The following is a 27,991-nucleotide window of genomic DNA, read 5'->3' as shown; positions in this document are numbered from 1 at the left end:
GGCAGGCTGTTTTGAAGCAGTGCTTTCCCTAGATGTACTACCTCTGTTATTGCACATTAATGTGTTTCATTATTGTGCATTTGTTTGCATAATAACTGGTATATTTTCCAATTTCAAATATTCCCATGACTAGTGGGAAGGCACTCCTGTATTTCCTTAATCTACACATTCCTTTTCCTGGCTTTGTCTCTGACCTTCAGCATAGCACAGACAGAGACTATCCATTTATTTGATAACATGGCACCTCAATAACCTTGAACTGCTCCTATATTTCAGTTTCCTGAAATAGCACATCACATGAACATAGCTATTCTACAAGGTCATAATCATTATTGTTAGTCTGTGGTGAAAAACTTGAAAAACTGGATCAGAATGACTTTCCGTTGACCTTTTTGCTCTTAAAACTCTTTAAAAATGCTGATAAAATGTCACTGTTTTACTAGAGCTTCAGAAATGACACAGCTCTGATACATACTATCTTGATTCATAATATCCCCAACAAGTGCTGCCATGTTTCATTTGAAGTAGTAAGAAAGACCACTATCACTGGAAGTCAGTAAGTAAACACTTTGCTCGTCTTTCACAACAATAATACTGCAGCCAAGGTCACCTCGACTGTTTCCTGCAGGTATCCAGGTCATTGCACAAGTTCATCAATGTTGTTTCTAATATCCACAGATGAGACACTTCGTTCCATTCAGTTGCTAAAAACTCCAGCAACATGGCTGTGTCTGATCCACTTGTACCAGCACAACACACACTAACACACCACCACCCTGTCATAGTCCACCACCCAAATAATATATGCTCTGTGGTGGTCCTGTGGGGTCCTGCGCATTAAGCAACAGGGTGAAAAGGGGGCTAAAAAGGTACACAGAGAAACAGACTACAGTCTGTAATTGTAGAACTACAAAGCGCATCTATATGGTAAGTGGATCTGATAAAATTTTCACTGAACGTAGTTGCAACGTAGATGTACCTAATAAAGTGTTCAGTGAGTGTATATCTACCGAGATATTGGCTCAATTGGCCAATTTTCTGTTGGCTGTGAACTCTGGCACTGTAACTGTTTTCAGGGACAATCACACAGCCTGAAAAAAAACCTTGGGAAAACACTTTACATTTTTGGTTAATTAAGCACATTTTTATTGTTTGGCATTTTAAGAACACTGATTCGATCAATATATCAAAATAATCAAAATAATCGCTAGGTTGCTCAAACCCTCATATAATCCACTGTGACAGCCCTACAACCGGCTAGTTATTACTGGGAGATTCTGACTTACGTTAATTACATATTGAAAGGCATTATCTGATATCAGCCATATCAATGCAGTGTATCAGGAAGTGTGACATTTTCAAGCACTGTTGGAAAAACTATTATGGAGGTGCTAAATGAGAACAGTCACTGCTACACAGTACATCTTTTTCAGCCAGTCACTCAATGGCTGTCTTTCTGTTTAAAGAGGTTTGCAAGACTTCATGCCTGAATGGTTCATCTTGTCTGGGTAAAAACTGTAAAGCTGGCAGCCGGCAGTAATGACAACAAAGTAATCTGAAGTACAGAGCCTGTTCAACAGAAAGACCACTCATAATTGGCTTAAAAGAGGATCTGGTAGATTCTGTGAGACCGATTTTGCATTAGGGTTGTGTTATAAATAGTGAAGCCTGAATATAAAGAGGATGATACGCTGATAGTGGCATGGCACTCATCATCAACAGAACATGTTAAACTAGACTCTTACCGCATCAATAGGAATAACATACCGTTCTGCACTCAGTGAAGAGTTAACTCTATTAGAATATATTTAGAATGATTATCACTTATCATAATGTGATGACATGATTAACACCTTTTCATGTCTCTGACCAAAGGGAGCCTCCCTAATTACCATCATCATTTACTTCATCCAGTGTAACACTGGAAAAAAACACTGAAGGATCATTCTTTAGTGCAAGAAGCAACATCTACATACCACTTACAAGCAACATTTCTAGAATAATGATCTACGAAACAAATCTACAAGAAATGTGCATTATCTGAAAGCGCTTGGCACCTCTGTGGACAGCCTGATCATCAGACATCACTGCTTGGAAAGTAAACGCTACTTGAGTAAAAAAGTATGTCCTGAATAGAATGCTCTAACTTTACTTCTAAATGCAGAAACGTGTCCATGCTCTACCCACAAATGTATTCTTTCACATCAACAGTTGCTAAGCTTTACAAAGCATTGGCAAAAGTGCCAATCAACCTAATGAGGAATTGCAGAACACTTGGCCTAGATATATACTACATAATGTTGAGTTTCCAATTTAAACTACACTATCAAGCTGGACTATGTTGGTATGTGGTGACTATGGAAAGATAAAAATAATATTAGCTTGATTACATAACAAAACCACTAAATCTGATCAATCCTAACAATGAGATCTACAACATCATATATAAGAACATAACTTTTTAAGTCAGTAAGTAAACACTTTGCTCGTCTTTCACAACAATAATACTGCAGCCAAGGTCATCTCGACTGTTTCCTGCAGGTATCCAGGTCATTGCACAAGTTCATCAATGTTGTTTCTAATATCCACAGATGAGACACTTCGTTCCATTCAGTTGCTAAAAACTCCAGCAACATGGCTGTGCCTGATCCACTTGAACCAGCACAACACACACTAACACACCACCACCCTGTCATAGTCCACCACCCAAATAATATATGCTCCGTGGTGGTCCTGTGGGGTCCTGCGCATTAAGCAACAGGGTGAAAAAGGGGCTAAAAAGGTACACAGAGAAACAGACTACAGTCTGTAATTGTAGAACTACAAAGCGCATCTATATGGTAAGTGGATCTGATAAAATTTTCACTGAACGTAGTTGCAACGTAGATGTACCTAATAAAGTGTTCAGTGAGTGTATATCTACCGAGATATTGGCTCAATTGGCCAATTTTCTGTTGGCTGTGAACTCTTTTTTTTTGCCATCCAAAACTTAAAACGAAACAGCAGTAGCACTGTAACAGTTTCAGGGACAATCACACAGCCTGAAAAAAAACCTTGGGAAAACACTTTACATTTTTGGTTAATTAAGCACATTTTTATTGTTTGGCATTTTAAGAACACTGATTCGATCAATATATCAAAATAATCAAAATAATCGCTAGGTTGCTCAAACCCTCATATAATCCACTGTGACAGCCCTACAACCGGCTAGTTATTACTGGGAGATTCTGACTTATGTTAATTACATATTGAAAGGCATTATCTGATATCAGCCATATCAATGCAGTGTATCAGGAAGTGTGACATTTTCAAGCGCTGTTGGAAAAACTATTATGGAGGTGCTAAATGAGAACAGTCACTGCTACACAGTACATCTTTTTCAGCCAGTCACTCAATTTTTTTCTGTTCTTTCCATAGTACAATAACCATAACTGGCATTTTAGGTTTAGTATGGTTTGAATCAAATCTGACAAGGAAGCAGTTTCTTGTTGCATTAATAAATCATTCATCTAAAAACTGCTTGTTTCCTTTGGAGCTCCACAAGGTTCCATTTTAGGATCACTGCCATTCTCACTCTCTTGCTAGGAACAATGGGTCTCATTCACTAATATCTTCTTAAGTTTTTTCTTGAATTTGTTCTTGAGAAAGATTCATGATGTATTCTTCAACTGTTTGCACTTTTGTGCTCTTGAGTGTGTGTAGATTCTATCTTTATCTAAGAACAAGTCCCAAATAAGAAAAATGGGTAAATATCAGAATCTTTGTGAAAACTGCATGACTGGGTTTTAAGAGGAAATCTGTTCTACAGAACGGTTGGTAAATGAGGTCCAATGAGATTAGGAAACAAATTTTCAAAGCCATGCTGATGATATGCAACTATATATTTCTATTCCCTCTGAAAGACAAGACCTCTGCTGGCCAATAAATTGGATGTCAGATATTTCTCTGTGTATGTCACAAAACTGTCTGAAGCCTAATCAGGACAAAGCTGAGATACTGATGCTTGGTACTAACTTATAAAAAATGATTTGTGGGAGCCTTTGATCATGTACATAATAACTGGGAATAATTTAACACTCTAATTTCTATTTTATCCCTAATTTTCCCAATGCTCTATAAAACTTGTCCACCCTAAAAAACCTGGACAGCCAAAGTGTGTTTGAATTACACAATAGTAACAGAGTGAAGCCACAATGGGCAATAACCATAAACCTAAACCACTGGGCCCATAAAACACAAATATTCAGTGCAGAGAGAATTCTAAAATGCCACAGGCATAAACACACACACACACACACACACACACACACACACACACACACACACACACACACACACACGTATATGCTCCATGAATACACACAGCAATAACACAGTTCTCTCTCATTCCAGTCACATCCTGCTCTCCTATCTACACACAACAGCAAAACCCATTCAGAGTCACCATAGCAACAAGGAATACCTCTCTAGTAACATACAGAAATATACACACACACATGCACATGCGTGTGTTTCATCACACACTTGCGTCTCATGCACTCACTCACTTTATTTTAAACACACACACAAAAACTGGTCTATTCCTGCTCCACTGTCTTCATTCTGAGAGAGAGAGACAGAGAGAGAGAGCGCGGGAGAGACAGAGGGACAGGGACAGAAAGGGAGAGAGACAGAAAGAAGGTGAGAGAGAAATACATACAGAAAGAGAGAAAAAAGAAAAAAAGGCAGAGACAGAGAGAGAGAAAAATGGGGAGACAAGGAAAGAGACAGAAAAAGATACCGTGGGAGCGAGATAGAATACAGTGACCAAGAAAGTGAGAGAGTGAGAGAGAGAGAGATAGACAGAGACAGGAAGAGAGAGAGTTTGCTAATCTGGTTGTAATTTGCTACTAACCTGTTAATCTGGCCTTAATTTGCTAATCTGACCTTAACATGCTAACCTGGACTTTACTTTTACTGACCTTAATTTACTAACCAGGCCTAGACTTTCTACAGGCCTTAACATGCTAGCCTGACGTTAATGTGATAACCTGGCCTTAACTGGTAATGTTGCCATGCCTTGCTGTCATTGGCCAGCGTGTTAAGATAGTGCTAACTTGTTAACCTGCCAACAACATGCTAACCTGGCCTTAACCTGCTAATCTTGTCATAACATGCTAAACTGGCCTTCTCTGCTAACTGGCCCTTAGATCGCAAACTAACTTAGCTAGTGTGCTACTAAAATTCGAAACAGTATAATTACGGGTTTTTGTGTTGCGCTATACAACTAAAATCAGTGCCTAAATTCTAAAGCCAGATGCAAGCAGACGATGGGAATGAGATGCGTGTGAACATCTGTGCATTCAGCCAGCAGACACAAGCGCTGAGTAACGCTGCGTTCAGGGCAGTGCCGTGCTTATGTAACCTCATCCCTCCTAGTGACAGGGACAGAGAGACAGAGAGAGAGAATCAGCTAATCTGCTCACATGCAGCACTGTGGTCTCTTTTTTTCCCATCTTTCTCTATCACTCTTACTGCTCCCCCCCCCGCCCCCCCACACCCACAGTGTTCAAGAAAAGATGGGGGGGTTCGTTGCTGTGATAATAAATCCACAAGCCTAGCTTTTCAGAGACCATCTTTCTCTCTCTTTCTCTCTCTCTCTCTCTCTCTCTCTCTCTCTCTCTCTCTCTGTCTCTCTCTCTCTCTGTCTCCCTCCTCCATTTAGTGGAGAGTCACATGAAGAATACAAACGGAGGCTTTTTAAAATAGTATGGATAGTGTTTGACCATTATCATGACTAGCTGCTTTCTAATCTTTATTTTTATATATTTTTGGAGGCGATGTTCTGTTTTCTGTGGAATACCTAGAATATTAAAACATTCAACTTTGTTTCCTACCAGAGAGCAGGAGAGAGAGAGATAGAGAGAGATGGACCGTGAGTAATGTGCATGTAGCCAAGGCTCAGCGCTGCCTGTCTCTGAAGTGCAAATCTCACTTATGACTCAGACACCAAACAACATAACAGAAACACCCCCTAGCCCAGCTCTATATGCTGAGCCAGTGCTTCAGAGCTGTTTCACCGCTTCAGTTTTGGGGCATTAATAACACATGACATGAATCTGTCTTTTGAGAATAATAAGCTGCAGTTTAAGGGGTTAAATAGAAAATTTGAACCTTTTAATCTTTTACAGTAAGATGTGGAACATGCTGGCATTTTCTCCTATTAACCGATTAACCACGGTATGACAGAGCTGATGGAGTCTTTATGGACCTCAAGCATAAACGACCACTCATACTATCACCTAAACCACAGACAGCTACACCAACTAGCCCTTAGCTTGCTAAGTGGGCCACAGCTTGAATGGTCCTTAGTGTGCTAACCAGCCTTTAGCTAGACTGACCCTTAGTTCTAATAGGGGTCATTCCTGTGTTTTCAGGTCCTATATTTCCACATACTATAGTTCAGTTAATCTACAGAAAAGTCCATTTTTGTCCCTAGCATTTACATTATACTGTTAGGGTTGCAATTTATTTATATTTTATAATAAAACTATGTTATTTTAACAGGCGCCTTCTTGAACCATCAATTTAACAATATTGGCTTTTAAATCAATTATATACAATTCAAAGCACCACACAAGTGCTCGTCCTTTCAGCCATGTGTAAAGGGTAAGTGCCATATTTTTAAGTGAAAAGCATATTTTTCTGCACTTTAACTGCAATAATCTATATATGACTATGAAGTATAGGGTTTAAATGACAGAAAGGAAACATATGCCAAAAAGATTATAAAATGTATAGAAAATCATAGTGAGTGAAGCTATTGTAAACTATGGAACATTAAATTAAGAAAATGGTCAGCATGCATGTGAGTAAATTACAATAATCCTATGAAAGATTTATTTCTTGGTTTCCTCTTGCAATATTTGTCGCTAAGTAAAAAAGTCTGAAAGGTCTCTGAGGCTTTACACGGCCCATCTTTTTGCTCAAATACAACACAGATGTGTTGTGTGTGGCAGTGTGAACAGCAAAAAACAGTGAATCTGACATTTTCAATTCTGATTTAAGACGCTTTCATACATGGTACTGAAATCCAATCCGTATCCGATCTGCGGCAATGCGACTCAGTCTGAACAGCCAGATCGGAATTCATGCGACTTTTACGTCAGTACAACTCGACATTCGTCATCATTTAGCGCTGCTGAGACTCATCACAACCGCTCCACGTTTAAATAGGTTTTGAACGAAAGAGCCCAAGGCTGCAGCGTCAGAGAACAGTTTAAAAGACTCCAAGGACACCAACCAAAGAAGTGGCCCTGGCCGAATAAAGTGCCCTTTTTATGGCAAACTCAAACACATTGGGGCTGATGAGCCCAGCTGTCAACGACTGGAACTTCATAATCCTGTAATGCTGGCAAAGACGAAACCGGGAGCGACTAGCGTTCACTAGACGTCATGATTGTTTTACCTCTGGACGAGCCAAGTGAAGCATTGTTCTTTTGCAGGTCTGTTTGGGAGCGTGATCTGTTCAGACTGATGTCCCATTTAAAAGATAATGTGAACAGCTAAACAAAAAAAATCGGATTTGGTGAGAAAATCAGATTTGGGCCACTTTTACCTGCTGTGTAAACGTAGTCTAAGTCTAGTGGCTTAGGCATGGATATTAAATATTTTGGCAGTAAAAAGAGACACCTAGCTACAGAAAAAAGGCAGTGGCTATAGCCCAATAGCCAGAACCTAAACACACATCTCTGGACAGAAAGAGATGGCTGCTGTCAAAATATGACATATGTATGGATGGCTGAAAACATAATGCAGTATAAAAAATATTCACTATTTGTAGATTGCATGTGGCCTACATTCAAGTAGACTGTATGCCTATACAAATCAGACAACCTGCCTATCACCAGGTAGTCCCATAACTGCACCCCTGCTTTTAATTAATAGATTACCTCATGTCTGGGGGAAAAAAATTGTGTTCACTAGCTTCTGGTCAAGTTTTATACATATTCTCTAAAACTATGCGAGCAAGTGGTAAAAGTGGTCAATAGACAGCAGCAGCCACCCCCTCTGTTGGCCAAAGTAAGCTTAATGCGACACATCTGACATTTGCTCTGCTGCCCGGTCTTTTTTAGGACTTTTTCACAAATCCAATTCCAAAAAATTTGGGACATTGTGTAAAATGTAAATGAATGTAAATAAAACCAGAACGCAATGATCCGCAAATCTTATGGAGCCATATGCTATATGCTACACAATAGAACATATATCAGATGTTGAAAGTGAGACATTTTGCAATTTCATGAAAAACATGAACTCATTTAGAATTAGATACCAGCAACACATCTCAAATTTGCAACTAACATGACTGTGTATGAAAAGAGTATTTTAGAAAAGCAGAGTCTCTCAGAAGCAAAGATGGGCAGAGGTTCACCAATATGTAAAAAACTGCATGTAAAAATTATGGAACAGAAATATATTCCTCAACGTAAAGACCTTGGATATCCCACCATCTACAGTACATAATATCATCAAAAGATTAATAGAATCTGGAGAAATCCCTGAACACAAGGGACAAGGTTGACAGTCAATATCGGATGCCCTCAGGCAGCACTGCATTGAAAACAGGTCTGATTCTGTACTGGAAATCACTGCATGGGCTCAGGATCACTTCCAGAAATCATCGTCTGTGAGCACAGTTTGCCCTGCAATCCACAAATACAAGTTAAAGCTGTATCATACAAAGAAGAAGCCAGATGTCAACACAATCCAGAGATGCTGTCATCTTCTCTGGGCCAAAGCTAATTTAAAATAGACTGAGGCAAAAACTGTTCTGTGGTCAGATAAATCAAAAGTTTTAATTCTTTTTGGAAACCATGGAGACTGTGTCCTGTGAACTCAAGAGGAGAGGGACCATCCAGTTTTTTTATCAGGGCACAGTTGAAAGGCCTGCATCTCTGATGGTTTGGGGTTGCATTTGTGCCGCTTGGGCAGCTTACACATCTGGAAAGGCACTATCAATGCTGGACAGTATATAGAGGTTTTAGAACAAGAAAGGCTCCCATCCAGACAACATCTCTATCAGGGAAGGCCTTGCATATTTCAGCAAGACAATGCTAAACCAATACTACATCCATTACAACAGCACTGCCTCACAGAAGAGTCTGGGTGCTGAACTGACCTGCCTGCAGTCCAGACCTTTCACCAATAGAAAACATTTGGTGCATCATGAAACGAAAAATCCGGCAAAGAAGACCCAGGACTGTTGGGCAGCTAGATCCCTACATCAGACAAGAATGAGACAGCATTCCTCTCCCAAAACTCCAGCAATTGGTCTCCCTACTTCCCAGACGTTTACAGACTGTTGTTAAAAGAAGAGGGGATGCTACACTATGGTAGACATGGCTCTGTCTCAACTCTTTTTGGAATTGGGGTTGTAAATAATGTGGAAAGCTAGGTAGGAAGCTAATTTTCCCTTAGCTTTCTACCTCGTCCATCAATATATATACTGACATCTATGTCAGTTAACCTGAGCAAAAAGCTTTATAGAGACATTAGCAACTGAACTCTATTAAGTTTCTATTAAAACCGGTGACAATACATTAAATAAAAAAAAGATTAATGAGCTTCATAATAAATAATTACTTTAATAATAATTTATGCTTTTTTAAAACTCATTCATGTGTAGTAATCTGTCAGGGAGAGCATGGCTACAAATGCACACTGGCTCATAGGCTAAATCAAAGCAATGTGCTGCTACTGCCTTCTTTTATACATGTCTCTCATATCAGTAGGCCAATTAGTCTGTGTGTTCTTGGTCAGGGAGTAAGGTCAAACTCAGTATGTAGACTGCAGATCGGCCTGGATTTTGAACACAGGATTCTGAGTCAATACCAGCATCGACTGATCAATACATGTAGGGTACTAATAGAAACAGTAATAGCTGACCCAGTTTTACAGCAGCTGTTAGTTTTATGCTGTGTTTGGTTTTACACATACAGCAGCACTTTGATACAGCTAGAGACATTACTTCTATAGTAACAGAGAATATCCTTTATTTATTCCAGTCAAAAATGACCATTAAGTACAAGTTATTCTGAAAAGATTAGATATAAAATAATCCAGTTCTTTAAAAAAGGGGAAAGTCAAAGGAAAACAAGTGAAATAAACAAGAGTTTCCAAAACCAGAGTTTAAATGTATTGGAATCTACGGAGAAAATGAGACTCCTAACTACTGTGCAATACCTGGTAGACCACCACAATGGTTTCCAACAGATAAAGAGCACTTAAATCTTTCGTCTTTGAGAGAAAGGAGAAAATCAAGCTCCACTGTTAATTTAGATCTGAAAAAATCGTAGCTGTCAAGAAGCCTCAATGAGAAAAGGAGATGTACTGACCACCCCAGAATCCAGACCCCAACATCACTTAATGTGTTTGGGATTAATTGGATTGTGAGAAGCAGAGAGTGCAACCAACATCTAAGACTGAACTTTGGAGGTGTGAAAAATATTTCTGCAAATTTCTTTGAAAAACTGAAAGTGAAAAATAAACAGCTTGCACTTCATTTTGACTGAAAACTGAATAAATGAACGGTGGTCTCAGATTGTTGCACAATACTGCACATCTTCAATACATTCTAGGCACATATAAAAAATCTATGATCAAGTTTCTTAATTAACTACTAATTAATTAAACATACATAGGTCAATGCTCACAAACACGCAGAGGCACTGTTCACTGGTTTGTCTCTAGGGAAAGGCTGTACAGAACTAGGTGCATACTCAGACTTGCCTCTGCAAACACTCATTTCTAGAACTCAAACAGACCGCTCTCATTACTCTAGAGGGCCAGCTCACTGTCACAACATACTGTTTGAAAATTCTTTGAAATCATTACACCATGTTTTTGTGTGCCCTGACGCAGGGTAAAGCACGTGGGCGAACAGGTTTAAGTAGAATAAACATTGTGCCACCGTCTCATGTTCCCATAGTACCGTCATCTGTTCCTCAACAATCAGATATTTCTTGAGATTCGCCATATAGACTGTTTTGGTATGATGAAAGTAATATTTTTCCATGAAACCAATGTTGTTTTTTTTCACTACTACTTTAAAGAAATCCAAGTCAGTACATTTCTCTACAATTAACCATGTCACATTATACCACTTTAACTGATTCTGTTTACATGTTAACGAATGAATTAAGCAGAAAATCTGAAAAATGAACAGAATTCCCCTTTAATTCTCAGAGAGAGAGACTTTCTTCTTTGTTTTCTGTACATTCTAGTTTAGATGATGCACATTCAAGTCACATGAAAAAGTACTGTATGTGGCAAAAAAATATACATGTCTGCAAATGTACACAGATACACAGACACAGAAGCATAGTTCTGCCTTTAAGGGACAAGACCTTTTTCTTCTTTTTTTACTTTTTTAGTTTTTAGAGCAGAGTTTGCTCTTTTTGCTTTACTGTTGAACCGAAGCTAGTTGTAGATTTCTAAATATTAATGAAGAGAACTAGTCCTGGACTGGCACTAAAAGGCACTTGTATGAGTGTTTAACTCATAGCTAACAAAGACTAATAAGCCTGTTTAACATTTGACTCTTGACAGAAACTCAGATCAGGCAGCTGCTAATAATGGCAGGCTTTGATTTTGTCATATGGACTGGGGAAACTAATTTTCATAGGCTGGGCCAGACATCAGCATCCTGATTGGTTAAATACAGTCTGATGTGTAATTAAACTAATCGATCATAAAGAAGTAGAGATCAAGTAAGGTTTACATTTATTACATTTATTGCCATATATGTTGGAATTAAATTTATTTTTTCAAGTGTTTTTTTACTATGATAGGCTAGTAAAAGTTCAAATTAAAAAAGGTTGTTTAATGAAGCCAAATATGATAGTAACTTGTATCTCTGCCACATTTCTGACCAATCAAAGAATGCAAAAATACCCATCCATATAATTTAGTGCACTAGAACTGTTGTTGTGAGAAACAACCTACATTATTTTGAAAAAGAGCATTACTCGAGTTTAATATGGCAGTCTTTCCTTAATTTCATTGTTGTAGCTCCCCAGGACAGATCTACACCACCTCAAAAACCCCTAAACAGTTATGGCTGCAGTGACAGGAGGTGGGGTGTGTTAATGGGAAGGCTTTAGAAAATGTAACCTGGCCTATTTTTGTATAGTTTACATTTATTTTGTAAATTGTGATTCCTCAAGAAAAGATCCCACGAAAATAATGTTTAAAGAACTAATATATTCAAGATCCAGGTTTTGCTGTAATAATTTGCTGTAAATGTGATTTAATTATAATGCAATTGTTCTTTTCCATCTAATTAGGAGCAGAATAATTATACACTTGACTTAATGGGTTACTAGCAACCATTAAGACACACAGAAGCACTTCTTAGCTCAGAACTACAGCTGGAGAAGCATTATCCTTGACTGTTGTGGTATTGCCTGGAAACATCTTCTCCTGGAAAGTGTTCAGACCATTTAGTGTGTTTCAAACTTCTACTTTTTTAAAAATAAAGATACCAAAAGAGTTACTCAGAGTGATATTATCAAAGGACATTTTGGTTGCTTAAAGCAGTGGTTCACAAACCAGTCTTTACAGCCTCAGAGATCGAGTAAATAACCTTCATTTTCCTCAGTAGTTCAAATCACAGTGGGTGGCATACTGATTTATCCAGCACTGGTTCAGTCCGTTCTTGGTAAAATTCTTCTCCAGGTAGGAGTTGTGTCACAACCGTTATAGTGGTTTGCCATAAATAACTGCAGATAACATGACACACAAACCACATCACGGGCTGAATCATGAATACTTCAGTCACATTTTAAATAATAACTGAAACGCAACAGACCCTCAATCACCTCCTGGCCTCTAGTCAGCTGCATGTGAAGTAGTCCCACCTTGTTTTGGAGGCAACGAATATGTAAAGGAATGCTGTGGGGTTAGCTTTAGCCTAACATTGACACCAAAGTGATCACCATATTTCTGTTTCCTCTCGTACTGCCTGAGAAGCTAACCTGGTGGGCTGCATCCGAACAAATACATGGTCTCAGGGACTTCTGCAAGAAGCAAGCCATAGACCAGCTGGTACTGAAGCAGAAATTACTGTAATATTTTTCAAATTTCAGCATAGCCTGATAGTCAGAGGTACGATTATATGGAATGCTCGTACGAGAGAAGTGACCTGGTCCACCTTAAATGGTGCAGCGGTTACATTCAGGCACATGTACCAGTGCTACAGGTCCAACAGTCCATATATATGTATACATATATCGCTGTTATTGGAAGAAAACCTTGTATCTCCAAAATAGTAACTTTACAGGAGCAGGAAAAAACCTACTTTACTTTTAATGGACGTCAATGGAACCACACTGTTTGTCCAAGGAATTTTGGGCCACTTTTCAGGCCATTCAGCATGAAATTTCCAAATTATGTCATTTCCAAATTATGTCAAAAACTAAAAAATAAAAAACATAGATGTATGTGGTTTTCTTCTGACAGCAACAATATATATATTCATACACACACACACACACACACACACACACACACACACACACACACACATATTCATATATATATATATATATATATATATACATATATGTAGATAGAGATAGAGGCCCATAATTATAGCAACATAACAAAGAACGAGTGTGACAAAGCTTCTTGAATTTTAAAGACCCTCCATGTAAAAGTAAAGGTCCTGTACAGTTTCTGACAAGATGGTTTTTGCCAGTGCCAGTCCAGAACCTCTCCATAACACTGGAATCAAGCTTTGAGGAACAATACCTTCATTATTACCCAGCAGACAACACAGCATTTCTCAAGATCTTCTCAAGCACAGCATTTCTCAAGAGCAAGATCTTCATTAAAGATTTGCACCACTGTAGGCAAGTGAAATACATATTTCCTCTCTGTGCTAAGGAAATCCCTCAGTCACCCCATCAGCTCCAATAAAGCTTCTGAGAGTAAAGGATGATGTAAACAGAGGAAGTGATCCTACCTTCTTCACCTGAGGACTCACCAGCTTTCCATACACCCCGCAGAGCGAGAGAGAGAGAAAGCTGCTGTTCTGTCAGTCAATTCTACAGATAACCTGGGAAAATGAAAAAAACAGAAAAACAGTTGCCGCTAACTTGGTCAAATGTTAAAGCGAAGGACCTTCATCTTCACTGCAGTTTCATTTTTTCCATTATTTAAATGTTCAAAAGAGCTAACTGAGCTTAATTAATATCTGTAAACCAGGATAACTGCAACAAGTTTATAAGTAACCTGTGGTAAACTTAGCCTGGCTGTTGTTAGCTGTCTAATAGCATGCTAGCTTAGTTGGCACAACCAACAATAAATAAAGCAGTGAGTTCATTAACTGTTTATTTTTGTCATATATGTCTTTATACAGTGCAATGTAATGTAGAAAGTTAAAATTTTTAAGTATCCTTTTTCTTCATATCTGATTATCACTGGTACGTTCAAGCGAATCCCAGCTAGCTATGGGTCTATGGGATTTGCTTATGAGCGGCAAGCTAAGGGTTGTTTACATTCACATTTCCACATTTACATTCATTACTATACAGCTCTACCTAAAACACTGACATTCAAAGCTTGTAAAAAAGTATGTATCATATTTTCACTTTATATATCGCAGTTTTCCGTACATCTTAAAACCTAACAGTGATTACTTTTAGAGGAGGCTCTTAGAAGCATATTAGCCTCAGAAAGAACAGCCTGAAAAACAGTGATTCTTTTGTGAAATCTGTTGACTAAATTCTTTGAAATGTATTTGATTTCATTTCACTACAGATTTAAAATATTTAAAAAACGATGTTGTTCACTATAGTAATAAATGGCTGTCAGTATGTATTTTTGTACTGCATATAAGAATCCAGTATAATTACTGTAAACAAAGAGTATTTTATTAGTGCTTTATTATATTATTTTATTAATTACTGTAAACACCCAGCACCTCACCTGGGTATTTGATTCTCAGAAACCTCCAAGCTTCACTCACCCTCCTTTTAAAATTTAACATCTTTCATCTTGTCCACGGGACACAAGTCATTGTAGTCGGATTAACTGAAATGAGGCAGCATGCTATTTCATTTGAGAAGGCTTGAAGATTCTCTTCACTGGAAGATTAAAGGGTCAGACTTCATATACTGAGCTAATTATGCTAATTTCTCATCCAAAATAATGATGAGTCATCCAGTGGCCAGTGGTCCAAGGAGGTTTCCTGTCCAAACACACTTCAAAAAGCTTGAAATCTTGCCAGAGATATGTGGCATAGTAACAGTAGAAACAGAACAGAATTACTCTGAATTGCTCCGTTTAAGGTTTTAAGTTTTGAATTTAAAAAATCCAGTGATTAAATGTATTGGTACTGAAATACAGCACACTGTAGATGTCATGAATAAGCAACTGCATCCTCAAAGCCAGAATCTCTTTATTACAGGTACAGTTGCTTTTCTGGACCATTCAGGTTGGAATTTATTTATTCACCTCTCAACTGTTTGTTTATTGTCCTGAGGCATTTTCTGCATGACATAATTAATGTGCCTTTCTGTGCTAAAACTAGAGTTTAATATGTCATATGTCATGTTATGCAGTATTTAAAATTACACACATACATCATACAACCATTGGGAATTCCAGCGGTGTCAACCAATCCTCGCTGCTTAGCCTAGCCAGTGAGCTATAGGCTAATGAACACAACTAAGCCATCATTATTGTAACTCAATGGTTGTCGGACAAATAATTCATATCTTTATTCAGCACGAAATAAACAGAGGATAAAAAGGTTTCTGCCCTTTCTGCCAGAGAAAAGAAGTCAAACTAATGCAATTTATGTAGATTGCCAGATGCTACGCTTGGCCTTTAGCTTTTCAGCTGATAAGCTGTTCAGTGGTAGTTTTTCAAAAAACACCTTCCACCTTAAAGATACACAATCAGAATGGAGTCTTCCTAGTAATCCTAATGATTATCTAGTTTTCACTCAACTTCACTCAAGACACTAGTGTAGATCCACTTATCAGTCAGATGTAAGGCTGTAGGCGTGTATCCGGAAGGTGGAGCTACAACTGAAGAGTTTCTAAGTAAGGGCAGATAAGAGTATATATTTGCAAAATATTCAACTTAATTTATATAAAATGCTGCACAGATATTAACCTAAGAATAGCCAACACATTTGCACTGAAAACACTGTGGTTATGGAACAATAAGCCTTAGTATGAACTAAGCCTGGGATTCTACATGGTTAACTAGGTACATATGTAGATTGCATGCAAGACAGTGTTCATTCACCAGATTCTCTAGGCAGTGCTACTTTTCTCCTTTCCTCTGTGATCTGTCCTTTGGATACTGTCTGAGATGTGGCAGTCTGAGACAACCTGTCCGCTCCGTTCACCTCTAACAAACACACAGAGTCATTGTTTTGTCTGAGGAGACACAGCGGCTGTGCAGGGTGAGGTGAACAGAGAAACAGGGCTTTGGTAGCTCACGTACTGATCTCACAGGCTGTTAGGACTATGCTTTCAGATGCAGCACAAACTGGAGAAGGTCGGCAATGCAAACAGATGATGATGATAATGATGATGTTGTCATAAACTTGGAAATGTGTCCTAAATGTGGAACATCTACATCTTCAGAATTTGTCAGTGTTTGATGTGTCCCCCTTTTGCAAGCTGGCATGGACACCATAGGTTTGGGGAAAAGCCTCTGATTAGATCAAATTCGTTAGAGTCGTTCAACACACAACTGTTTCAGTTAAAGAGATAAGTCTAAAATATCTCATCTTTTTGTACAAAGGCCTTAACATGGCCAATGTCCCCAGTTTGTTTAATTTGGAATAGTGACATACAAATAATGCAGATTTCAAACATTTCTTCTGCATTTTAATTGTTATAACTTTTCAGTTTTTCAAGATTCTAAAACTTTGGGGTTTTTTTTACATTTAAATGAACTAGACTTTCCTATTTCCTTTTCACTATTCCCTCCTTCCAATCATTAAACCAACAAGTTATAGCCTCCCAAAAGCATCACTAACATTATGCTTCCTTTCAAAGAGACATTAATGCTCACTCTTACCACTGCCCCAACTAATCTTAGCTGCCTCACACATTTTTTCTCATGTGCATTCAAAAGATAAAGGAACAAACAGTTATTTCTAGCCATCCTTACACTGTGAGAAGATAACTCAACACTATGGGTATGAAAGAACATGTAGCTGTCAAGAAATCCTCACTGACAAAAGGAGACAGAGAAAAAGAAGAAAAGCAAGAACATTTGCATAACAACACTAAAACTGGACATCTGAGATGCGGAGTGAGGTTTCTCAGACTAGTGAGTCTAATTTTGATCTGACTTCTGATCTGATTTTTGTACTGTATCATATACATAACCATACTGTACCCCATATAATTTATCTAGCAAGCGTGTATTAATAATAGTATGTAATGATCAGTTTCACAAATTTGCTTTGTTATAATCCTAAAAATGATGAAAAAACTCACCTTACTGCCTAAACCAATATACAGCTATGCTTCATATTTCCTTTTTCACTCCATTACATTCTCACTAAGTACCATGTAGAAGATACACACCCACACACAAGTACAATATCACTCAGCTCTGTAATTTACAAGTGCAAATTTACTGGCCATATTTACGTAGCTGAGCTGTAGGCATGTATAACAGAGTATATAACGGTCACTTTGAGAACCACCTGCACACACACTCATAAACATTAGCTCCTTCTCAGAGTTACATTAGTATTTTGCCCGTTATATAAAGGTTCTCACCCAAACAAATACATACAAATACATTTAGCAGCCAGAAATTCATAAGCTGGCCTTGACTGAATTTTCTGGATATTGAATACTCAAAATGCCATAGAAAAAAAATCTATATTTTATTTCTACAGACTACATCAGACTTGAAGAGTTCTTCCTTAAGAGCATATTTTTATAAGCATGTTGTGACATGAGAAATAGTGTAAATTCCAACACATTTTATGCTGCAATGTTTTATTCACGCCAGGCAATCCTTTATTTGTAGAGAGGTTTTACTGTAAATGAAGCACATTCAGAAATTACATCAGCATTTGATGAGTCTACGATCCTGAAAACCACAAGCTGTTTCTGTTAGAGCTTAACTGCATGTAGTCAGGTTTCTTTTAAACAGTGGTGGCGTTTTGCCGCTGCCACCAATACTCCTCGGATTTGTATTGTGGTTTCTCAACTTACAGATACGATTCAGTGTTCAGGTCTTGTAGTCTCAAGTTTAAAACCGCTAATGACTTTGTGACATTCTCATCTAACACTTATTTTAATGACTAATAATAATAATAATAATAATAAAAATAAATAAAGAATAATAAAATGAATATATGGATACATCCCTCACATTTCTGCAAATATTTTATTATATCTTTTCATGATACAACAGAATATAGAATAGAATATTGTCCTCTTAAAATAACACACAGCCATTAATGTCTAAATAGCTGGCAACACAACTGAGCACACCTTACAGTGAATATGTCCAAATTGTGCTCAAAGTGCCAATATTCTGTGTGACCACCATTATTATCTATCCCTGCCTTAGCCCTCTTGGGCATGGAATTCACCAGAGCTGCACAGGTTGCTACCGGAAACCTCTTCCACTCCTCCATGATGACATCACGGAGCTGGTGGATGTTAGACACCTTGTGCTCCTTCTCCTTCTGCTTGACGATGCCCCACAGGCGCTCAATTGGGTTTAAGTCTAGAGACATACTCGGCCAGTCCATCACCTTTAACTTTGGCAAGGCACTTGTCATCTTGTGTGTTTGGGGTGGTTATCGTGTTGGAAAACTGCCATGCGGCGCAGTTTCCAAAGGGAGGGGATCATGCTCTGCTTCAGAACGTCACAGTACATGTTGGAATTCATGTTTCCCTCAAATGCAGCTCCCCAGTGCCAGCAGCACTCCTGCAACTCCAGATCATAATGCTACCACCACCATGCTTAACAAGAGACAGTCATCTTGGTACTCCTCACCAGGGCACCACCACACATGTAGGACACCATCTGAGCCAAACAAGTTTATCTTGGTCTCGTCAGTCCACAATACATGGTTCCAGTAATCGATGTTCTTGGACTGCTTTCTTGTACGTCAGCTTCTGAAGAGGTTCCCTTCTGGGACGATGGCCATGCAGACCAAGTTGATGCAATGTGCAGTGTATGGTCTGAGCACTGATAGGATGACCTCCCACTTCTTCAACATCTGCTGTAACGCTGGCAGCACTCATGCATCTATTTTTTGAAGCCAACCTCTGAATATGACGCTGAACACGTGGACTTCTTTGGTCGACCCTGACGAGGCCTGTTCGGAACCTGTCCTGAAAAACTGCTGTATGATCTTGTCCCCCAAAATACACTCAATTCACCCAACTGTAAATAACTAACAGCAAACTACTGTGAAAAATAATTGCAGTCAACAAAAATAACTGCTATCATACGCTGAGTTCAAATGATGTTTATCATCCAGAACTAATCATCCAACATCAGTACTTGACCTCACTAATGCTCTTGTGGCTGAACGCAAACAGATCCTCACAGCAGCGTTCCAACATCTAGTGTAAAGCCTTCCCAGAAGAGCAGTGGCTGTCACTACAGCAAATAGCCACAAACGTCCTATTAATGAGCTTGATTCCAGAAGAAATGAAGGATGAAAAGGCATCTACAATCTTCAGTGCATGTAGTGATTCACCGATACACACTAATATAGTAATAAAATCACAATAGGTAATATCTCATAGCGGTATTTTGTCCACATCATGCAGCCATACAAAGCGCATGAGCTGCAGGGTGTAACTGGTCTGAGATCAGCAGTGTGAGAGGTGTTTGGGTGGTTCTCTCACAGGGCTGTATAGGTGTGTGGCAGCCTGTGAAAATGGAAGGAGGGTGAGGACAACACATCCAAAGGGTACAGTCACTGTCTGCTCACTCAAACCAACGTGTGAACGCCACTAAAGATGGACAGCACACAGAGCAACAGAGTGAAAAGCTCTGTTGGGAAACCCTGAGGAAACTGGAATTGTATGCTAATTCCCAAAAACACATAAGGGGGTAGACCATCTGAAAGACAGTTACATACACTTAAACATCAGATTTCAAACATAAAAATTAGATTTTTACAAATATTTTATTAATAGAATTGTTGCTATGCCAACTATATTCACAATTAGGGAAGTTATGTTAGCAATTTCCCATGATATTGATGATCAATGACTATGATTGATATTAACATTAAAAGAAAACAAAATTTATGCACATTGAAATTGCGTAGGCTTTCTATTGAACTGCTTGTGCATCTTTGTAAAATAAAATAAATAAACAAAAAATTTGTTATTTACTTGTGTTACAAAATGATTAAAACTGAAGCATATGATTATGATTGGGTTTTATCTTATAGTATATCAATAAAAACAGTAACGATCACAGCTCACAAATGTGGTGACCAAATTGCCCATTTAATGTCCAGTTCAACATAGATTACAATGAATTCATTTAAAGCTTCCTACTAACCACCTCACATGACTTCACACTACCATTTAAGGTTTTATATAACATTAAAAATACAGAATTGACTGTAAGTTGACCATGCGCAACTTACAGTTCCTTTCATAGCAACTGTTGCCAGGTTGGATAAGCTTCACAAAAATCCCAATGGCAAAAATCCCATTCAATGTAATGAGAAGTCTGTAGTGATCTTCGTTTGTCATAGAGAATCCAGTTTAAAATACAGGGTGAGTCAGAAGTCAGAGGACACGTTTTATTTTGTTTTATTTTTTATTTTATTATTGACTTTTATCTCTGGGGTCATCTCAAACAAATTGTGTATTCTGAGAAAATTGCCAACAAACACCACCTTCAGCACCGCATCATGGAGGCTTGTGACAGCATAAAAAATAAAACGGGGTCCTGTGACTTTTGACTTTTGACCCTGTACAACACTACTGAATTGGACTGTGTTACTGTAATTAAATCTAGCCAGGTTGGAAATTGGCCAACCATTCTAATTTTAGCCCAAAAAAACTGTTAAATGACAAATTCCTTAAGTTCCCTTTCTGTAACAAATTCCAATTAGACTTTTTGAAAATGGTTCTATACAGCACCAAAGAGGGTTTTCTTGTTGTTATGATGTCATGCTTGCAATAACAGAAGAACACTTTTTGGTGCTATATCAACAATGTTCCATGTAGAACCTTTTATAACACATTGTCCATCAATCTGAAGAACCATTTCACCATGCAAAAAACTATTCATGCATAAAATGGTCTACACAGAACTCTAAACAGAGCCATGGCCTTTACTAAAGAACCCTAGAAGAGTCATCTTTGTGTAGATACCAAGGGCTCAGTGTGAGGGGTACGCAAGGGGATGCCATCCTCCCAGTAAAAAAAAAAAAACAGGCTTTTGTAAAACAGCCATTCCCCTTTCCACTACTTCTGTATTAATGTTTTATCGTTTAAGATGCTTATGATAACACTTACAATATGACTTTTCATTCCATCCATATGTGAGATTTCCACATTAAGGGAGTTCTCCACGTCCAACAGACAAGTTTTGACCAAGGCAGAACTCGCGCATCTACAGAAGAGGTGCTTATGCAGATTCTGCAGAAAGTATTTTATACAGCGTACGCACCCACTGCTGAGGTTGCCAGATTGGCAGTTTTACCGCCAAACTGAGCTAGTTTCGAAAATATAGCCACGCAAGAAAAGATGGGTTCAGCTTCTGGTGGTGCACTTTTAAGCAGACTTTGGGATATAGATTTTGGCTGGATCTGGCAACCCTACCTGCCAAAAGGACAGCAAGATCTGTGAACTAACTTAAAAATAAAAAAATTTAAAAAACGCTTCTGAGTTAAGGCTTCTGCTCTTCTAGATTAAAATATACCTCCAAATACCAGGTTACCATGCATCCCCAGTCACTGTAGTCTACGTAGCTCTTCAGCTTCAGTGCCTGTGTTTCATGCCTGTCTGCCACCAGCAATAAGTGTTCATGAGATATTATTATTATTATAGGCAAAATACTGCATCCAATGTCATGCTATGCAGCTAAATTGAGTCTTGCTCTTTTGTTCAGAATGTGGAGGGCTGCCAAATGAACTTCCCATAATCTATCCCTAAACATGTCGCATGAAAACATGTTATCATAATCCTGCAGTGTGCAATATTATGTAAAAAATCAATTCGTTTCATCAGTTGTGCTTTATACCATTTAATTAAACTGTGTTTCATTTGGGAGGAATCACAGTGAGGAACAAGACAACAAAGGATATTCAAAGGATATTAGCTGTTTCGTCTGCTGTTTACTGGCTATATTCTCTCTCTCTCTCAAAACTGTCTCACACTGCACCAAAACAGCCTGAGACAACAATAAATCTGTATTTAAAACCTTCTGCCTGGACCTTTTTAGAAATGTCACCTTGTCATTTACATGGACAAATCAAGGACAAGGACACGCGTACAACCACACATGAATGACAAAGAGGAAAATAAACCATGCCAAGTCATCCATGGCATGGTGTCTAGGAACAAACGTGTCTATTACACAGACTGTGTCTATTACAGTCTAACTGGATGCAGTCCATTCAAGCCTTCCCTCCACACGTTTCTCTCACTCGCAATTTAATTTGAAGTACTTAATATATAATTACTCATGTGGATTTTCACATTCGGGGCATATTGCATTTACACATATTAGCTGAAATGAGAGAAATGCCATCAGCAAGTCATTTTCAAGGCATCTCGATTTGATTGCTCGTGATTTCATAGCTTGTGCTTGGCTGCAATGTGCAGGAATGCATCCGTTGTTCGCAGGTTGGCTCAGGAAATTAATCAGACTTAATTAAGCACCAAGGAAGGAACCTCCTAGATTTAAATAATGACAAATAAATAGTTCCAGTAATTATTCATGTTATTTCTCAGTTGGCATTTTTTCAGGCCTTGCATGCACCAGAGCCAAGTGAGTCTAACCAGAGTGAGTCACCTGTGATGTTCTTTTGGTTCCACGAAGAACTCTTCAACAGATGGTTCTTTTAAAAGTGATTTTTGTAAATTAGATATGCGACATGAAAACATTTTTCCAGTTCAAAGAACTTTTGTATACATGAGAAAAAAAATCACTGACAATGCTCATTTCTGATATTCTAATGGTATGTTAGCACTAAGATAACAGCAATTTGCACAATGCACAGAGTGGTTCCTTAAACATTACATGCATTCTTGCCTAACATTTAGTGATGGAACTATACATTTTTTTCAAAACCAATGTTTAATCTGTGTCATTTGTAGTATTATCACATACCTCAATCTTTAAATAAAGGAGAGCAGCTGAGGGAAGGAAAAATAAAGATTCAGGTGAGCACAGATCTGTCCAGTAAGTGTTGAAATGTGGTGACCAATCTCCACATGCGCTCCTCAGTGGCTGCTTTGAGTGGTACACCATTATCATCATAACATTCCCTTCCATTACTCATGTAGACCACCTCCACAGTCTTGGGGAACAAAATGAAAATACAAGCAAAGATCATCAGAAAGAAAGTCATTTATAATATTTACAACCAGGCTGATGTTTTCTGGATAGAAACAAAGAGGTAATAAGTGGAACTGATGTTTCAATCATCATGAGCCATTTCTGTCAAAGAAGGTAAAATATTCTCACAGCAGATCTGAGTCATTTTCTCACCCAAGCTAAACACATTCAGCCTCTTGAAAGGTGATTTGTGCCTCGCTTTGCTTCATCTACTCTGGCAAACCTAATATTTTACCTTGGGGAATGTGGATGTTGTTCTTCTCATACCAAACACAGGAGAACCACAATACTAAGGGGAATCTTTTGCTGATGGTGAACACAGACACCACTATATCATAAAGTTTATGAACCTTGGACATCCATTGGATGTTTATGAACCTTGGACATCCATCCAGTGTTCAACTGGAAATGAAGCATTAAACCATGATAACCACTATGGCTGTTTTTGATCATATCATGAAAGTGTAATGATTTTAATACAGTATCAAAAAACTGATAAATATTGTTCAAAACAACCTAATTTAAAACTGTATGACCAATACCGGCCTCTTCTGAGGGTCTCTAATTTGCTGTTTTTAGTGGAGGCGAATGCTTGTGATCAAATCTATGCATTTGGGCATATTTTGTCAGAGCAAAGTAAGGAAGGAAGGCAAGGGGCTTAAGCCAGCAGTATACTTCTAATGAAAACAACATTTTGAGGCAAAACAAAGTCGTTTGAGTGATCTTGTATGATGCAATATGTGCTGCTTACTAAACAGGCCTCCTAATCACCATCTTGTTTGTTCTGAGACCTCCTCCTGAGTATGATTGATCTTAAAATTATACCTACCAGTGGCTGCAAAATCCAGAATCTGGATTCAAGGTTCTGAATGGTACTACCACTAGATTATCACTTTGTTTTTCTTATGTTGCATAAGGTATTTCATAATTGCAACGCCAAATTCAATTCACTTAAAGTTTAATTACGCCCGCATAGCAATTTTCAAGGGGATTTTTCTAAACTTCTGCAAAAAATTCAATGTTTAATATGTAAATGAAATCATCAGAGCGATACACTGTAAGGTTTACAGGTATGCATGTGTGTGTGTCTGAAAGAGTGATGGTAGGAATGCAGGTTTTATTTTATTTAATACTGTGCACTGTGAGCTCCTGTAACCAAAACCAAATTCCTTGTATGCGTAGCATACCTAGCCAATAAAGCTTGATTCTGATTCTCCGTTTTAAAGAAATTTAAAGAGATTTTCCGTTTTAAAGAAACTTACAGAGTAAGAACGGTTCAATAGTGGTCATAGGAACCAGACGTGTGAAGTGTTCAATGATCTAAAAGCTCCTGCACAGACAGTTATTATGTGAAATGGTTATGACGCTGCCTAAGGTTTGAGACATTGTTTCAAAACAGTTCTGAGATATGATTTTGACCTAAAATGTATTTTTTTAAAAATACATTGATGATGGAGAGGTGTATGCAGGGAGTTCTGAGGCAAAATATTGTTCATATTGTTCAGCTTTCTTTCCTTTCTAGAGGCATTAGGAGGCTTTGGGTGAAGTAACTGTGCCAAAGCTGAAAGTTTACAAGCTTCACTGCAACTTTTACTGGGCCACTTACATGCCACCGAGGGCGACGTTTGTTGCTACCTGAATAAAAGACAGCTTTTCCACATTATTCTTTTTAAATGACAACTATATTAAGCTCCCTTCACCTTCCCCAGTCTTTCTGCCAACCTTGCCTTTCTGGAGCCCATTACAGAAACCCTGCTGACAGGTAGTCAGTCCAGATCATGCTGAGAGGTCAATACTGACTTCAGCACCCCGGACAGCTCTCAAACAACACCACGAACTGAACAACCTACTGCCTATGCAATAACAGCTCTGAGAAAACCACAAACAGGCCATGGAGGTCAGCCAGGCCAAATGCACTCCATATTAAAATTTCACACTATTGATAATCACATTTTTAAGTGCATACTTTACAAACTGTTTGCTTAATATAAGCTTAAGACCTCTGAGGGTCAATAACAGTGAATCACTGCCATTCATCCTGTTTCTCTCAGTGCTCACACTCTTATCTAGCAGAGGAAAAAAATCTTTAGAATAGATCAATGATAATACGACGAGAGGTGCCTAGAGGTCTATCCAAACTATGCACTGGTAATTTATATTTAATGATAACTAGTTAAAGGGGAATTCCATTGATTTTTTTAAATGTATGCATAATTCAATTATTGAAATGTAAACAAAGTTATTCAGAGTAGTTTGGTGTAAAATGGTTCATGGTAAAGAAATTTACCGACTCAGGTTTCTTTATATTGGTGGTGTTAGCATCCAGGGGTCTTAATGTCTATGAGGTGAAAATATAGCCCTTTTACACATTATTTGAATCTTTTCTCTAGAATGATATATTTCACATCTAACTTCTCTGAATGATTTGTTCACATCTTAACCATTTATTTACCTATTCAACCATAGAATATTGAACAATAGAAAATTAAACAATTAAAAAGGGGGGCATAACTTTGACTCAAGTCCAAATTAATGACAGAGTAATACACAAATGAGTTCCATTCATCTATCATCCAATCAAACAATAACTGCTTTAGCACATCAGCAACGTCTTAACACAATACGGAACAAAGTATTACAACACAGCAGAATAAAATCTTATGCACGCTTCAAAATAAAGGTTCTTAAACAGTTCTTGGCTCAGAAATATGGTTCTAGGAAAAAACCCTGTATGTGTAAAGGGCTTTTATATTATGAGGAGGTTCATTAAATTTTAAAAATGTCTTCACCTAACCAGCTTATTATATAAAAACTGCAGGGAACCAAAAGTGGTCCTTCTCCTTTATTTTAAATGGGACACTCCAGGCAAATTTGTTAAACGTCTGACAACATCTGTTGTAAACATTCCTACAGTGGTGCCGCAGCAGGATTTTCCAGTTTAAAGACTAAGAAAACCCCCTTCTGATGATGTAGCATGAAGGTGGGAGGAGCTTTTGAAAAACTACAGGGGCTTCCTGGTGGCCTGTTTACATTTTTTTCCTACTAGCTGGCTGATGCATAAGAAAACGTCACCGCTAGGAAGCTGTCTGTATGTAATACGAGTGGCATTTCTTTGTCACCTTTGAGGCCGAGGGATGCAATGCTGCATGACAGAATATTACATAACATGACAAGCAACACTGAAGCTTGTTTTAAGCTGGAATGTCCCTTTAAGCATGTAAATCAATTCACTGGTCATTATAGCAACCTGAAAGCATAATGTCCACCTGAATGAAACATAGCACCGCAACATATTAACTGCCAAAAGTAAACTACAACATTCAATTGTACTAATACACACTATTCTTCTGGAAATTCAAAGTGAAGCCAATGCATTACGTTTTATAGTGCACAGTTATGAGGACTAAAAGATGGAGACACATGTAGCTTGTACGACAATGGAAAAATCTGCTGTACGATTTGGTGAATGGCCAGACTTGGAGTGTCCCCTATGGCGCGTGCAGAAGGATAAAGCTATCTGAGGCTCTTTGATGCGTCAACTGCCATGTGTATTATGACAAACTGTTACATAACCCAGTCAGGATGTCCTCACTGGCATTCAGCTGGATGTAGAAATAGGGGGCAAAAAAAAACAATCACAATGTTAGCGACTCTCTCTCTCTTTCTCTCTCTCTCTCTATCAGCCTCTTACCTCGGTTTGTTTATCCATTCTACACTTAAGTCAACGGTGCTCGAATAATTCGAACAAAATACGTGACATCAACACAATTTCGTGTTCAGTTGACTTAGTTTTGGAAGAAAAACTCCGCTGATTTATATGCAACCACACACCTAAGTGATGTACATTCACCATTTGTTTTACAATATGCATCCCACCTTGAGCCTATGACGCTATCTCGACCTAAGACGACTAATCGTGAACGGTTATTCGCCCTAGAATGGCTCAGCTCGCGCCTTGCCGTCTGTTGTGCTGGACAGCAGCTGACCATGTTTTTCATATGCACGATTTTCCATCGTTCGCATGCAGCTACTTCCATTCAGAGCCATGGCATCGCAGCAGCGCTGGGCGAGCGTCGAGACGGAGAAAAGGCAAACAAAGACGAGTTTCTTACAAGCTGCTGACCCTTTGCGGTGTAGGGTCGCTGGGCAGAACACGCCAGCTGCCAGAGAAAAACAAACGACGAGGTCGAATGGACACGAAACGAAACGAGCAACGGCGAAAGAAAGCACGACCCCCATTCGACGCTTTAGTGATGTATGATATGAGAGCAGCTCCTACCCTGCTGTGCAGTGAAAGGTGCAGCTTCCTCCTCCTGCTGCAGAAACGGACGGAAAGGTGACCCCTGTGCGCGTGCTGCTCCTTCTGCATCCGAGAGATCACGATGCAACGACGGAGTGGGGGTGGGAGGGGTGG

The 27,991-nt window shown here is 38.5% G+C and overlaps 1 protein-coding gene across 2 annotated transcripts in view; it reads right to left on the bottom strand.

The window, feature by feature from the left end:
• LOC108427734 (protein kinase C and casein kinase substrate in neurons protein 1-like) overlaps positions 1-27,991 on the bottom strand; it is an 80,016-nt gene extending 52,025 nt beyond the window's left edge. The window contains exons 1-2 of one of the 2 annotated variants that reach the window (XM_037541336.1): positions 27,857-27,991; positions 14,006-14,098 (exon numbers count right to left, since the gene is read on the bottom strand). The gene's annotated coding sequence lies outside the window, so the exon portion shown is untranslated. The remainder of the gene's footprint in view (positions 1-14,005; positions 14,099-27,856) is intronic. The other variant, XM_037541337.1, reaches the window with a different exon arrangement.

The sequence above is a fragment of the Pygocentrus nattereri genome, chromosome 9 (assembly GCF_015220715.1).
Source record: "Pygocentrus nattereri isolate fPygNat1 chromosome 9, fPygNat1.pri, whole genome shotgun sequence".
NCBI lineage: Eukaryota > Metazoa > Chordata > Actinopteri > Characiformes > Serrasalmidae > Pygocentrus > Pygocentrus nattereri.
The sequence above is the reverse complement of the archived record's forward strand: the minus strand, read 5'-3'. Positions and strand labels throughout refer to the sequence as shown.